The following is a 15,021-nucleotide window of genomic DNA, read 5'->3' on the forward strand; positions in this document are numbered from 1 at the left end:
AAGAATTCTTAAAGAGTACATGGACTCTAAACTTTCAGAGCAGTTAGCATTTCTCAAAAGTATTCTGGAAAATGCACTGAGCTCTAAGATCAAATATAGCCAGTGGCTCTTACAGTTCACTGATGTATCAAAAGCTTAGAAAATGAATATAATAGTGTTAGTCTTTCTTTAAAAGGCTAACGTCTATTAACAGCTAAAAAGAGGGCACAGTAGGGGGTTAATACGTTGTTGTCTGAATCACTTTCATCAGTTTAAGTACCTATTAGTCCTTATTAGCAATGTGCTAGCAAGGTGCTACTGGTCTTTTAAAGTCTATTCTGCTTATTCTTAGTCTCTTTGCCCAGATAGATTCTTTGGCAATAGTATTTGAAACATAAAGTTTAGAGTATTTTCCTTTAGCTTTTTGAATTTAAGATTTGTATTTGAAAAATGTTTCTCCTTTTAGGACTCTGTTCAAAAGTAATTTAAATTGTTCAGCACATCTGTACACCTAATCTGTTATTATCTTATAATTTCCAACAGTATTAAAGTACTCTCCAAAATTTCTCTTAGGGGGAGATATCAAGATGAATCTTCTCAGAAACCAAAGCAATTCACGTGCTCTCCTAAGTAAGTACACTAATGCAGAACTGAATAAGAAAGCAATGTTCACAAAGTAAAACTGGACTGTTTATTAAACTAACTTAGTTCTAGCATAACCAATAGTTATTCTTTGGGTATCATAAATGTATTGTTTAAAAACTAAAATTCAAATAAAGAACTGAAAAATAACTTATTGTCAAAGTTTACTAAACCTAGTTTCAAGAACCAAACTTTGAATAAAATCTAACAAATGTTTTTTTGTAACAGATTAGAAAAGTCATTTTGAGGAATTCACATTTGTGCAATGACCAAGTGTAGTGTAGTAATTTTAGAAAGCTTCCTAGTTCTAGCTCTACCAGTAATCAGCTGGATAATCTGGAGCAAATTATCTCCCTCTCTTGACTGTTTTTGTTGCGGCAGGGGGGTGCTAGTGTTGGGAAACTGGGAGATAGAGAATCTCTAAGGGGTATTTCATCAGCTCTACAATTTAGTGTTTCAAAAGGAAAAGATTTTCTCCTTTTAGGACTATAGTCAGAAGTGAAATTAATGTAAATTATTTAGCACACCTGTATGCCTCATCTGTTCTTGTTATTTTCAGCAATGTGGGAAGTACTCTCCTATAAAAACTAAACATACTTGGACATTTTCACTTACCCTGTTGAAGGGGTTCAGAGCAAGCCTCCCCAAAATGTGTCACCTTGGCATATGGATTATTTTGAGCTAAAAGGCAATAGAGACCCTGTGGACTCAAGAGAAACTTTTGCCCCGCACTTAACTACCAAGAAGAATTTAAATTGGGGGTCTTTCCCAGAATCAGAATTATTAGCAGAAATAAATTTTACTGAGTGACCCATGTATATGGCAGGGCAAACATCTAATTACCAAACATCTGTTCTTCTTATTGTCCTGTGAAATGTCCTTCCCCTCTTTGATGCCACAGACCCTTCTCCACTCCTCCTTAGCTCAGGATAGCATATATACAGTTGACCCTTGAGCAACCCAGGTTTGAACCACGAGTCACCTATACATGGATTTTCTTCAATAAATATACCTGTACCTACCAGTTCCACACCCACAGATTCAAACAACTTTGGATTATGTACTATGTTTATGATTCTCAGTTGGCAGAATCCACAGATGAGAAATCTGCAGATATGGAGGGCCAACTGAGACAAACATTCAAGGATTTTGGTATCTGCAATAAGTCCTAGAACCAATCCCCTGCAGATACTGAGTGACAACTGTACCTCACTTTACCTTTCTGTCTTTGAACCTCTCATGTACGTGAGTTTCCTGTATGTACAAAATTTTATTTTATTTTCTCCTATTAATCTGTGTCACATCAATTTGATTATTAGACCAGTCTAAAAAACCTTTGAAGAGTAGAGGAAAAATTTTCCTTCCCAACACTTTTGGCGAGCCAGCCAGGAGACCTCACCCGGTTGGGCAGTACTCATTCCCAAGCTGTTGAAGTAGGAAGATTCTGGGACCTCTGACATGAGCCAAGAAAAGGTAAGAATTCTTACCACATCAGACACCCGGATCTCTACCTGCAGAGTCTGGTGGAAGAATGATGGTGAAAGTCTCGTATTCTCCCTTTCTCAATTTAGATTAGCAAGAAAAAATACTTATTGAACTAGTTCCTTCAGTTTAGCAACTCTTGGTTAATTTGGTATGAGTACTCATGGGTTTTGTTGATCCTTTTCCTCCCAGAAATGGTCACTGTTTTCTTGTTCTATGTCTTAAGAGCTTGGCTTTGTCACTAGTGAAAATATTCTCTCTGGTCTCTGCCATCCAGAAGGTGCACTTACCAGGGTGCACCTGGTGGCCAGTTGAATAGACTAGGGTTTGGAAAATCTCTTTGTACTGGCTGTGCCAGTTCTCAAAGGAGTCTGTCCCAGTCCATAAGGGGCCTTTGCCATCTCAACCTACGTGGCTTTCAATGAAGGACTTTACTTTTTAGACTATCTTTGGAAGTGAACTTTCTGAATCTTATAAGGGCTGCATCTTTTTGCACTCTCTTATGGGACACCTCTTTCGTCCCTGGTTATGCCATAATAAGAAGGCTTATTGGTTTGAGTCACTATTGAGATTAAATTGACTATATTTGAAGACAAAACTTTTTTTCTTTCAGAGAGATCTCTTATCCTAAACAACTGCATACTGAAAGACAAAGTTAAGTGGATACAAAGAAGTATAACAGCTAGGCTTAGGGACTCCCTTAACAAAAGAATAGAAATTAAACTCCACATCCAACATAAATTCCCCCTTCTGAGAATCCAAAGAGTTAAATGCACCACTTTCTGGCACACCTGCTATTTCATGTCTAAGAACTGCAGTTCTGGAAGCTGTAGACATCTTTTTCAAAAGGCCAACATCTTACCAAGCTTGTTTTCTGTTCTGAGAACTTGGCCTGGTAACCATCAGGCTGAGGACTCCGAAATATGGCTGGACAGAAATGTGGGTTGAACTCCATTCGCAGCTAGGGTCCTACCAAACTACTGCCAGCACTCAGGGAAATTACAATGGCTATTATGAGGAACTGGATCATCCAACTGGATAAGATAATTCAAAAAGTGCACTTAACCTACAGATTGGGAGAACATATTTGCAAATGATGCAACTGACATGCAGCAACATGGATGGATCTAAAGATTATCATACTAAGTGAAATAAGTCAGACAGAGAAAGACAAACATTATATGATATCACTTATATGTGGAATCTAAAAAGTAATACAAATGAACTTATTTACAAAACAGAAACAGACTCACAGACATAGAAACAAACTTACGGTTACCAAAGGGGAAAGGGGAGGGGGATAAACTAGGAGTATGGGATTAACAGATATACACCATTATATATAATATAAACAACAGTGATTTACTGTATAGCACAGGGAACTATATTCAGTATCTTGTAATAACCTATAATAGAAAAGAATCTGAAAAAGAATATATGTGTGTGTGTGTGTGTGTGTATATATATATATATATATATATATGTATGTTTATATATATATATAAATGAAACACTTTGCTGTACACCTGAAACTAATACAACATTGTAAATCAACTATAGTTCAATGAAAAATAAATAAAAAGTGCACTTAAAAGCAAGGGCTTCCAAATCAAATAGAATGGGATACCTATTTAATTGGTATGTAGGAGCCTCAAAAAGACTTCAAAATCCCAAAATAGCTTCACTGAAAGATCTGTTATAAAAGGCTTATGAAAAAATGAAGACATGGGATCTACCTAAAACAGGAGGACACTGAGACTAACGTTACTCCTAGGGCTCCCCTCTATCCTTCTTTTCCTGAGTACTCATGTTTCACTAATTCTCTGTCTGAATTGCCTTTCCACTCTGAAGAGACTATTAAAGAGTTACCTTTTAAAGTAAGACCACTTGAGGCTACAGGTGATCCTCTTTAGATATCTTTCACTCCTTGGCAAAGGCCAAACTAAGGACCATAGTTCAAAAGAATGTCTTAAAGCAGAGAGAATCCTCAAAAGTTTCTGTAAATGGATTACTTCCTGAGATTAGTGGATAAATAACACAGGCAGAAAATAAGATGGGAGGCAACTGGTCTGACTGAACTTGTGCCCATAGCTGATATTCAGAGCCTGATAGAAAAAATTTTATGCCTTCTCCCCTATGTGAAAATAAAACTATGTACCCAGAGAGAAATAAGCAAATTGAGAATAATGTAGGTGGAGGGGAGGATCAACCTATGACGTCATTTAAGTTACAACCCAAATCTTTTGAGGACAAATCATTGCAAAACTGGAAATGCTGCTCTAGAGGCCCATTCAAGTTCCACCCATCGCCAAACCTCCCCTATTAACTAAAAAAGGCTTGTAACCTCTCTGAGAACTCTTATCCAGACCATCCCCAATACCTCAAGAGTGAAGTGAAAGAACAGAAACAGAGGCTTTTAAAAAGACAAAGTGCTATAGAAACACCCTTGCCCAAAATCTAGTTCAAGGACAAATACAAATCTTAGGTGCCTTCTCACAGATATTTGTTTTAAAAAAAGCTTTAGCCATCTGAGCAGATAAACTTAACTTATTCCAACTGTTATTTATTACTAGTGAGTTTTGTATTGTCATACCTGATTCATGGCAAAAAATTTTTTTCATAAAATCTCCGTTTCTATCTGTATGTTTATTGTATGTCTATCTATGTATGTTATAGACAAGGTACTTTTTTTTTTTTAACCTCTGAATGGTATTGCCAAAATTCACTTGTAAAAGAGCACTATTTAATTGGCATAAAATCAAGCTTTTATAAATTAAGTATTTTTAAATCTCAGAAACATATCAGAAACTAACTCAAATGTTTTTTCAAGTTCCTGTGATCTATGATAATTTTTGGTAAATAAGAGCTAGTTTAAGTTTGTTGGTTTATTAATACAAGCATGTCTTTTAGAGTTATCAGCATTAAGTATAATACTTTCACTCTTCCTAGGTTTAAAATCAAATAAGTTCATGATATCTGTTACAAAATTTGTCAGCCAAAAAAATAATTCAGGATGATGACCGATATTGCCTAAGTTCTGATGAAGTTTTTATATGTAACCTGAACATGACTGTTAAGAACAAATGAATTAAATAAATGTAAATGAGGTAAGAGATTTAGGTGAACTTTTTAGTAATGAAAAAGTAATAAAAAACTTTCTTTTATGATTAAAGAGTTTCCAAAGTCTCTTTGGTAACTTACACCCTTAGAGTTTTGCTAAATTAAGTTAAATAATGGTTAAGTTAAATTCATTGAATATCTAGATCATTTCTAAATAACATAAAACACAGAAAAATTACTTACTAAACATAGGTTTATCTACCTTTGGATTTCTATTACAGAGAAACTAAAAAAAAAAAAAAAAAAAGGGTATGAAAGCAAACATGTCTTCTGCCACAATGAAAAACTGTAATATTTAAAAGGGTACATGTTTCTAGAAATTATGAAATGTATTCATAAATTTGGCAATCTAATGCTGGTTTAATAGTTGTTCATAATTGCTTAATTCTTATTTCTCACTAGAAATTAAGGTTTCTAAGGATTAAGAATTCTAGTTAATGTATACAATTAAGCCGATACATACAATATACAGGAAATAATAGGAGAAATAACTCTGTATGCAAGAAAACTAGGATATGTTTTTGGCCAAGGAGAATATGAGATATGGAGATGTGTTTTTGCTTAAAAAGAGAGAGAGAGAGAGACAGGGAGGGAGTTTGAACTTGTGTGGTCAAGAAGGCTAAAATAACGAATTTTATTATAAGAGTTATGAAATTAAGCTTAAAAATCAACAGTGTCCTTACTTAAAACTGGAACTTATTTTCATCTGTTAAAAGGACAAAGTTTTTTTCAACTATTGGTCATCTCCTGATAAGAGATTATGAAAGATTTTTTATCTTTTAAGTAATCTGCCTAGAAAGCCAAGATTTTGTGTATTTTAATTTTGTCTTGATCAGGTCTTTGATTACTTTAGGAAAACTGAGTCCTCAATATTAAAAGAGCTAAATTTTGCTTTCAACTGTGTAACCTTTTGTATTTGCCTTTGTAATCTTGTATTATCACTTTGGTCAAATAGATAATTAAGTATTCGTTCATCATGATCTGTGATCCTATTTAGTCAAGGGTCCAAACCTTTTAATATGTTTGACAAACTTCCCAAAAACCAAATACTAAAGTCCTTCTGACCTCTCACTAAATTTGGGATTTTTCAGAGGGCCCCTAAAACATCTCAAAGGATTTGCTCTCTCTTCTTATAGAAAGAGAGATGCTACACTAACTAGGCTTATTTGGTATGTTAAACTGCGTGGTAAGCATTGTCAAGTAAGTGATGCTAAAACCTTCTTAGGTTACATTTGTGTAGATCTATGTTATTAACATAAGTGCTCCTGAAATAATAATAAATTCTTACAAATCTGATGTGTCTTGGTATTATGTTATCAGCCATAATTCTAGTTACTATCTTAAAATGTTGAATGTCACAGAAATAACCAAACTTCTTGGTCAATTCCATTATAATGAACTCTCATCAAATCTGTAATAACGTATATTTAAATCATTTGTCATTTACAGTTACTGTTGTACTCTGATGCTTTACAAAAACATTCCTGTAAAAATGCTTCATCTTCAAGGAGATTCACAGAAAAGACCTGAGAAACATCTAGAATGCAGGTTTTTGATAACTTTAGGATTTATATAACATGGAACTGGGTAAAAAAATACTAAAACTTTAATAGAAAACTGATTCATAAAGCTGCTAACCTAAGATGAAGATGAAGATCAACAACAATTAATTACAAGAGACTAAATAAGCTAATAAGGATAACTTTTATGACTTTTCATGCTGGTTCTCTGATGTTTTGTTTTCCAGATATAAGGAAACCTTTCCTCTTAAGCTCACTATGACTTTCAGCAATTTGGTAAATTATACCTTTGGAAGCAGAACTGAATCATTTATTTCTTTCTCCCTATCTGATCCTTCCAGAATTTGGAAACTCTCAATGAATATTCTTATTTACATGGCAGTATAGTTATTTACATAAATTCAAAAGGAATCTGCTCTACTTATAACAGGATACAACTGGAAACATTGGTTGTATTGCCAAGGCTTTGGCTGGAATGTCATGTTTGAGAATGTCCATAGGCTCAGGTATGACCAAACAGCTTTAAGGAAGTAAGACTGACTTTATGGAGCCAATAAAGCCCCCTGGAAAAACAGCTTGGTAACTTGCTTACAGGGTTCACAGCAGCCTTACCAGATGAGTCAGGAAAGTCACTTCCTGGCAGGTACAGGTACCTTGGGATTTTGGGGGACCTCAAGAAGGGAGGAATTCACCCAAGTCTACAGGTATTACATGAGAGTCTTATGACAAGCTCTTGGCTTGGCTTCCTGGGCTTGAGAAGTAATATTTTAAAGTTCCATCTGAGACTCCTTTTTTTTCTTGTAATAACCTATTCTTTTTTTTTTTTAATACATCTTTATTGGAGTGTAATTCCTTCACAATGCTGTTAGTTTCTGTTGTACAACAGAGTGAATCAGCCATATGCATACAAAAAATATGGAACACTTCATGAATTTGCGTGTCATCCTTGCACAGGGACCATGCTAATCTTCTCTGTATCATTCCAATTTTAGTATATGTGCTGCTGAAGCGAGCACTGAGACTCCTTTTGAAAAAGTTCTAGGAAAGCAGATTTAAAAGAACCTATATGATCAATTGCTATTATTGCTGCACTTATGTAAATAATCAGAACAAGTTTATTGAATTTAGACTTATTTTGCAAACAAGGTAGTCTTTCTTTGGCTACCTTTAGTTAAAATGGAGGTAATTTTAGAGAAAAAATTATGTTTCATTAATACACCTTTGTGAATATTAGATTCTAGTACTATTTTTGTTTTGTTTTTTAAATTGGGGTATAACTGATTTACAAGGTTGTGCTAGTTTCAGGTGTACAGAAAAGTGAATCTGTTATACATATACATATATCCACTCTTTTAGATTCTCTGCCCCATACACCATTACAGAGTATTGAGTAGAGTTCCCTGTGCTATATAGTAGGTCCTTATTAGTTATCTATTTCATATATAGTAGTGTGTATATGTCAATCCCGATCTTCCAATTTATTCCTCCCCCCCATTAGCCTCCAGTAACCATAAGTTTATTTTCTACAACTGTAACTCAATTTTGGTTTTGTAGATAAGTTCACCTGTAACCTTTTTTTAGATTCCACATATAAGCGATATCATATTTGTCTTTCTGTGTCTGACTTATTTCACTCAGTATGATAATCTCTAGGTCCAACCATGTTGCTGCAAATGGCATTATTTTGTTCTTTTTTATGGCTGAGTACGTATGGGTGCATGTATCTTTTCAAATTATGGTTTTTTCCAGATATATGCCCAGAAGTGGGATTGCTGGGTCATATGGTAGCTCTATTTTCAGTTTTTTAAGGAACCTCCATACTGTTCTCCATAGTAGCTGTACCAATTTGCATTCCCACCAACGGTGTAGGAGGGTTCCCTTTTCTCCACACCCTCTTCAGCAGTTATTGTTTGTAGATTTTTTGATGATGGCCATTCTGACTGGTATGAAGTGATACCTCATTGTAGTTTTGATCTGCATTTCTCTAATAATTAGTGATGTTGGGCATCTTTTCATGTGCTTTTTGGCCATCTGTGTGTCTTCTCTGGAGAAATGTCTATTTAGATCTGCCCATTTTTTGACTGGGTTATTTGCTTTTTTGATATTGAGCTGCATGAGCTGTTTGTATATTTTGGAGATTAATCCCTTGTTGGTTGCTTAGTTTGCAAATATTTTCTCCCATTCTGAGGGTTGCCTTTTTGTTTTGTTTATGGTTTCCTTTGCTGTGCAAAAGGTTTTAAGTTTAATTAGGTTCCATTCGTCTATTTTTGTTTTTATTTTCATTATTCTAGGAGGTGAATCGAAAAAAATCTTGCTGTGATTTATGTCAGAGAGTGTCCTCCCTATGTTTTCCTCTAAAAGGTTTACAGTATCCAGCCTTACATTTAGGTCTTTAATCCATTCTGAGTTTATTTTTGTTTATGGTGTTAGGGTGTGTTCAATTTCATTCTTTTACATGTAGCTGTCCAGTTTTCCCAGCACTACTTACTGAAGAGACTGTCTTTTCTCCATTGTATATTCTTGCTTCCTTTGTCATAGATTATGTGACTATAAGTGCATGGGTTTATCTCTGGACTTTCTATCCTGTTCCGCTGATCTATATTTCTATTTTTGTGCCAGCACCATACTGTTTTGATGACTGTAGCTTTGCAGTATAGTCTGAAGTCAGGGAGCCTGATTCCTCCAGCTCCGTTTTTCTTTCTCAGGATTGCTTTGGCTATTATGGTCTTTTGTGCTTCCATACAAATCGGAAAATTTTTTGTTCTAATTCTGTGAAAACTGCCATTGATAGTCTGATAGGGATTGCATTGAATCTGTAGATTGCTTTGGGTAGTATAGTCATTTTCACAGTATTCCTTCTTCCAATCCAAGAACATGGTATATCTCTCCATCTGTTTGTGTCATCTTTTATTTTTTTCATCAGTAGCTTATAGTTTTCAGAGTACAGGTCTTTTGCCTCCTTAGGTAGGTTTATTCCTAGGTATTTTATTCTTTTTGATGAAATGGTGAATGGGATTGTTTCCTTAATCTCTCTTTCTGATCTTTCATTGTTAGTGTATAGGAATACAAGAGATTTCTGTGTATTAATTTTGTATCCTGCAACTTTACCAAATTCATTGATGAGCTCTAACAGTCTTCCAATAGCATCTTTATGATTTTCTATGTATAGTATCATGTCATCTGCAAACAGTGACAGTTTTACTTCTTTTCCAATTTGAATTCCTTTTATTTCTTTTTCTTTTCTGATAGTCGTAGTTAGGACTTCCAAAACTGTTGAATAAAAGTGGTGAGAATGGATATCCTTGTCTTGTTCCTGATCTTAGAGGAAATGCTTTCAGCTTTTCACCAGAGTATGATGTTAGCTATAGGTTTGTGATATATGGTCTTTATTATGTTGAGGAAGGTTCCCTTTAAGCCCACTTTCTGGAGGGTTTTTTTTTTTTTTATCATAAGTGGGGGTTGAACTTTGTCAAAAGCTTTTTCTGCATCTATTGCGATGATCATATGGTTTTTATTCTTCAGTTTGTTAATGTGGTGTATCACATTGATTGATTTGTGTATGTTGAAGAATCCTTGTATCCCTGGGATAAATCCCACTTGATCATGGTGTATGACCCTTTTAATGTATTGTTGGATTCTGTTTGCTAGTATTTTGTTGAAGATTTTTGCATCTATGTTCATCAGGGATACTGGTCTGTAGTTTTCTTTTTTTGTGACATCTTTGTCTGGTTTTGATACCAGGGTGATGGTGGCCTCAATGAATGAACTTGGGAGTTCCTCAGCAATCTTTTGGAAGAGTTTCAGAAGGGTAGGTGTTAGCTCTTCTCTAAATGTTTGATAGAATTTGTCTGTGAAGCCATCTGGTCCTGGACTTTTTGTTTCTTGGAAGATTTTTAATCACAGTTTCAATTTCAGTACTTGTGATTGGTCTGTTCATATTTTCTGTTTCTTCCTGGTTCAGTCTTGGAAGGTTGTATCTTTCTAAGAATTTGTCCATTTCTTCTAGGTTGTCCATTCTATTGGCATAGTTGCCTGTAGTAATCTTTTATGATCCTTTATATTTCTGTGGTGTCAGTTGTAACTTCCCTTTTTCATTTCTAAAATTGATTTGAATCCTCTCCCTTTTTTTCTTGATAAGTCTGTCTAAAGGTTTATCGATTTATCTTCTCAAAGAACCAGCTTTTAGCTTCGTTGATCTTTGCTGTTGCTTTCTTTGTCTCTATTTTATTTATTTCTGCTCTGATCTTTATGACTTCTTTCCTTCTACTAACTTTGGGTTTTGTTTGTTATTCCTTCTCTAGTTGCTTTAGGTGTAAGGATAAGTTGTTTGAGATTTTACTTGTGTCTTGAGGTAAGATTGTATTGCTATAAACTTCCCTCTTAGAACTGCTTTTGCTACGTCCCATAGGTTTTGGATTGTCATGTTTTCATTGTCGCTTGTCTCTAGGTATTTTTTGATTTCTTCAGTGATCCATTGATTCTTTAGTAACATATTGTTTAGCCTCCATATGTTTGTGTATTTTACATTTTTTTTTTCTGTAATTATTCTAATCTCATAGTGTTGTGGTCAGAAAAGATGCCTGATATGATTTCTATTTTCTTAAATTTATTGAGGCTTGACTTGTGACCCAAGATGTGATCTATCCTGGAGAATGTTCCATGTGCACTTGAGAAGAAAGTGTGTTCTGCTGCTTTCAGATGGAATGTCCTATAAACAACAATTAAGTCTATCTGTTCTACTGTGTCATTTAAGGCTTGTGTTTCCTTATTAATTTTCTCTCTGTATGATCTATCCATTGGTGTAAGTGGGGTGTTGAAGTCCCCTACTATTGTAAACTGGACTGAGTCCTGAATTCTTTTAATTTCCTCCAATATTTGGCTACAACTCTCCAAACTAATGTTTACAATTTTTCTCCCACCCTTCTGATTTGGAGTCATTGAGAACTAAAACTGTCATTTTTCCAAAGCCATGCAAGCTAAAGTTAGACAAGTTGATACAAACTTCAGAGAAATCACAACAGCTCATGTATGGATAATCTTTGTGCCTACTGCTGTATGGCCATTCAAAACAATCACCAAAGACATACAAACTGCAAACCAGGAAAATCTATGAGATTGTCACTGCCTGCCCTCACTCCATCTGAAGATGCTTAGAGACAGATATCTAGAAATTCTCAGCTGCCTGCCTCCAGAATTCAGAAATTGGGATTATAGTCTGCTCCAATTAACAATTATTTTTCTTTTATTTCCATAAAAATGCCTCTTATTAAACACCTGACTGCTTGCACCATAGGCCTACCTTGGGAAACCCACCTGCATCACTCACTGCCTTCTAAAATGAGACACAACTGTTTAACTGAAATGACTTACTCACAGGACTAAGAGACTGATTCAGTGAGATAAAGTAAACTACCAAACTCAACTTCTGGACTGTGAAACTTCTTGGGGAAGTTTCAAAGGTGGGACAGAAGGGGTTCCAAATGAGCCTCCCTAAAATGTGCCACATTGGCATGTGGATTGTTTTGAGCTAAAAGCCAATCAAGACCCTGCAGACTCAAGAGAAACTTCTGCCCCTCCCTTAACTACAAAGAAGAATTTAAATTGGGGGTCTTTCTCAGAATCAGAATTATTAGCAGAAATAAATTTTATCTGAGTGACCCATCTGTATGGCAGGGCAAACATCTAATTACCAAACATCTGCTCTTCTTATTGTCCTGTAAATTGCCCTCCTCTCCTTTGAAGTCCCAGGCCCCTTTCCATTCCTTAGCCCAGGATGCCATATACACCTCATTTTACCCTTCTGTCTTTGATACTCTCAGGTATGTGGGGTTCTTGTATGTACAAAGTTAAATTCGACTTTCTCTTGTTAATCTGTCTCATTTCAATTTCGTTATTAGACCAGATGAAAGAACCTTTAAAGGGTAGCGGAAAATTTTTCCTTCCCAACACAGTTTAATTCTTTCCAAACCAAAAGGATGTTAAGCTGCATGTTGACAAAACACTGTATTAAATCATTAGTGGAATTATAAATAGATAAAACTCTTTGGAGGGCAACTTGCCAGTATCTCTCAAAATTTAAAACACATAAGCCACTTGAGCCAGTGAATGGTAGCAGAAAGCCACCCCAAAATAGGTCACTTTATCCTACGGATAATTTTGGGCTGAAGGCAACTGAGAAAAAGCAGATACAAAAAAGTCATCTGCCCTCCCCAACTTACCTAAAAGCTGGACGTAAATTTGTAACAATGCCTTCCCTCCCCTCTCTACCACAAGACAGAAGTTAACCACCAGATTAATCACTCTAGACCCTTAACAGCCCAGAGAGGCACCAGAGGAATCTACATAGCAAACATACTTATTAGCCCTTACCATCCAATAATTACCCCCCAAATATTTACCTTCTCACAATCTGCCAGAAACTCAAAGTCCTTTTCCTTTGTATTATCCCTTCTCTACAAATCTATTGTTCTTTTGTTAAGATGCTATATAAGGCCAAGTGCTAACCATCCTTTCGAGTTATTACTGAATATTTCCCTGTGTTTTTGTGTTAATAAACTCGTGTAGTTTCTTTCTTGTTAATCTGTCTTTTGTCTAATTTACAGGGTCCCAGCCAGAGTATTTAGGAGGGTAGAGAAAAAAGTTTCTCCTCCCCTACACCAACAGTTCCACTTGTAGGAATTTATTCTACAGATATACCTGCACATTTGCAAAACTACACACATACAGGAAAACTCACTGAGGTACCTTTCAAAATAAAATACTGGAAACAATATAGAGGTTCATCAATAGAAAACTGGGTTTTAAAAAAACGTGGTATGTCCATACAGAATATTCTAAAAGGAATTGAGGCTGCTCTATATATTCTAATATGAAAAAACAAAAAATGCAATGTGCAAAACAGTGTCTACAAGTATATTATTGTATGGTCAGGCCACTGAAGGTGGCTGTTCTCTTGTTCTCTGTACATCCCCTGCTTGACCAGTGCCTGCTTCACCTACACCCTACTCACTGGACTGACCTTCCCGTATACTTGCCCCAGGGCCCAGCTAGTGATTGTTCTTATCAAAGGGGCAGTGAGGGGCACACACCTCTGCTAGTTTCCCTGGTAAATGATAAGCCAACCTGACATCAATTCCCCCTGTAACTGGCAATCACCCCCTACCCCACCTCTGGTGAAGACCGCCACCATGTCCTGCCCACCATCTGCAACACATGGTGGGGTGTCATTCCAGGACCCTGCTTCAGACACATAAGATTCCCTCTATCCATTAAACCACTGATGTCTCTGTTGCTGACTCCAGGCTCTTTCTTTGGTCTTGAAACTGGGCAAATACAGGCCTTGCAGGCCTGCAGCGTGCAGCCCAACAACTCTCATTTGTTTCTGTTTTTAAAGACATAAATGTAAATACTTGTGCATGTACAGCATATCTCTAGAAGGATACCCACACACACAAATGAGTAATGATGTTGACTGTGAGAGGGAAAAACTGGGTGGCTAGTGGATAGGGGTGGCAGACTCGTGTTTTACTGTGTATCTATCTTTTGGTAACTTTGGAATTTTGTGCCATGTCTATACTGAAAATAGTTCAAAAGACTGTTTAAATATATTAAAGAGAGATGAAGGATACGATACTGTTTCTGTTCTCAAGGAACTTAAAATGTCACAGACAGTAAATTCATTCATTTAGTAATATCTACCAAGAGTCCTTTTTTATACCAGGCCTCTGGGGGATATATCCCTGCCTTCATGGAGCTTATTTCCTAGAGGAGAGTTATGTACAATATTATGGTAGCCAGAGAAAGAGAGTATAGTCCAAGTAAAGCAATAATAAGAAAGCAGACTTCTGACAATCTCAATTTTCACATCACTATTCAGAAGTAAAAACAGTCTAGGTTCCCCTAAAACAGATTAGCAGTAGCAAAAAGAACAGTGACAGATGTAAGTACAACTTACTAGAAGCAAGAACACAAAGAGATACATTATTGGCTGACAATATTACCTGAAAGCAAGAGACAGAAAAAATTTAAAGTAAACACGAAACCAAACTATCACAATATAATTCAAGCATTCTCCAATTACGGACTCAGTTACACTGCAAAAATGTTAATTATAGTCAAGTTTTTAGGATCTCAGTAGGCATGTTTTCCATGGGAAAAATGCTATACATACTTGGTGTTAAGCTTCATAAACCATCCCACAAAAGGCTATTTAACACTATTAAGTATGTGCATGAAATACTTCCTACAGGATATTATGTATACTATGGATTACGATGCT

The 15,021-nt window shown here is 35.8% G+C and overlaps 1 protein-coding gene and 1 non-coding gene across 2 annotated transcripts in view; both read right to left on the minus strand.

The window, feature by feature from the left end:
* The window catches only part of TBCA (tubulin folding cofactor A), a 99,822-nt gene that overhangs the window by 62,863 nt on the left and 21,938 nt on the right, over positions 1-15,021 (minus strand). The gene's annotated exons all lie outside the window — the stretch shown is intronic.
* LOC137760398 (U6 spliceosomal RNA) lies at positions 7,653-7,759 on the minus strand. The gene has a single exon (XR_011073343.1). It is a non-coding gene; the product is annotated as a U6 spliceosomal RNA (small nuclear RNA).

The sequence above is a fragment of the Eschrichtius robustus genome, chromosome 2 (genome assembly GCF_028021215.1).
Source record: "Eschrichtius robustus isolate mEscRob2 chromosome 2, mEscRob2.pri, whole genome shotgun sequence".
Taxonomy (NCBI): Eukaryota; Metazoa; Chordata; class Mammalia; order Artiodactyla; family Eschrichtiidae; genus Eschrichtius; species Eschrichtius robustus.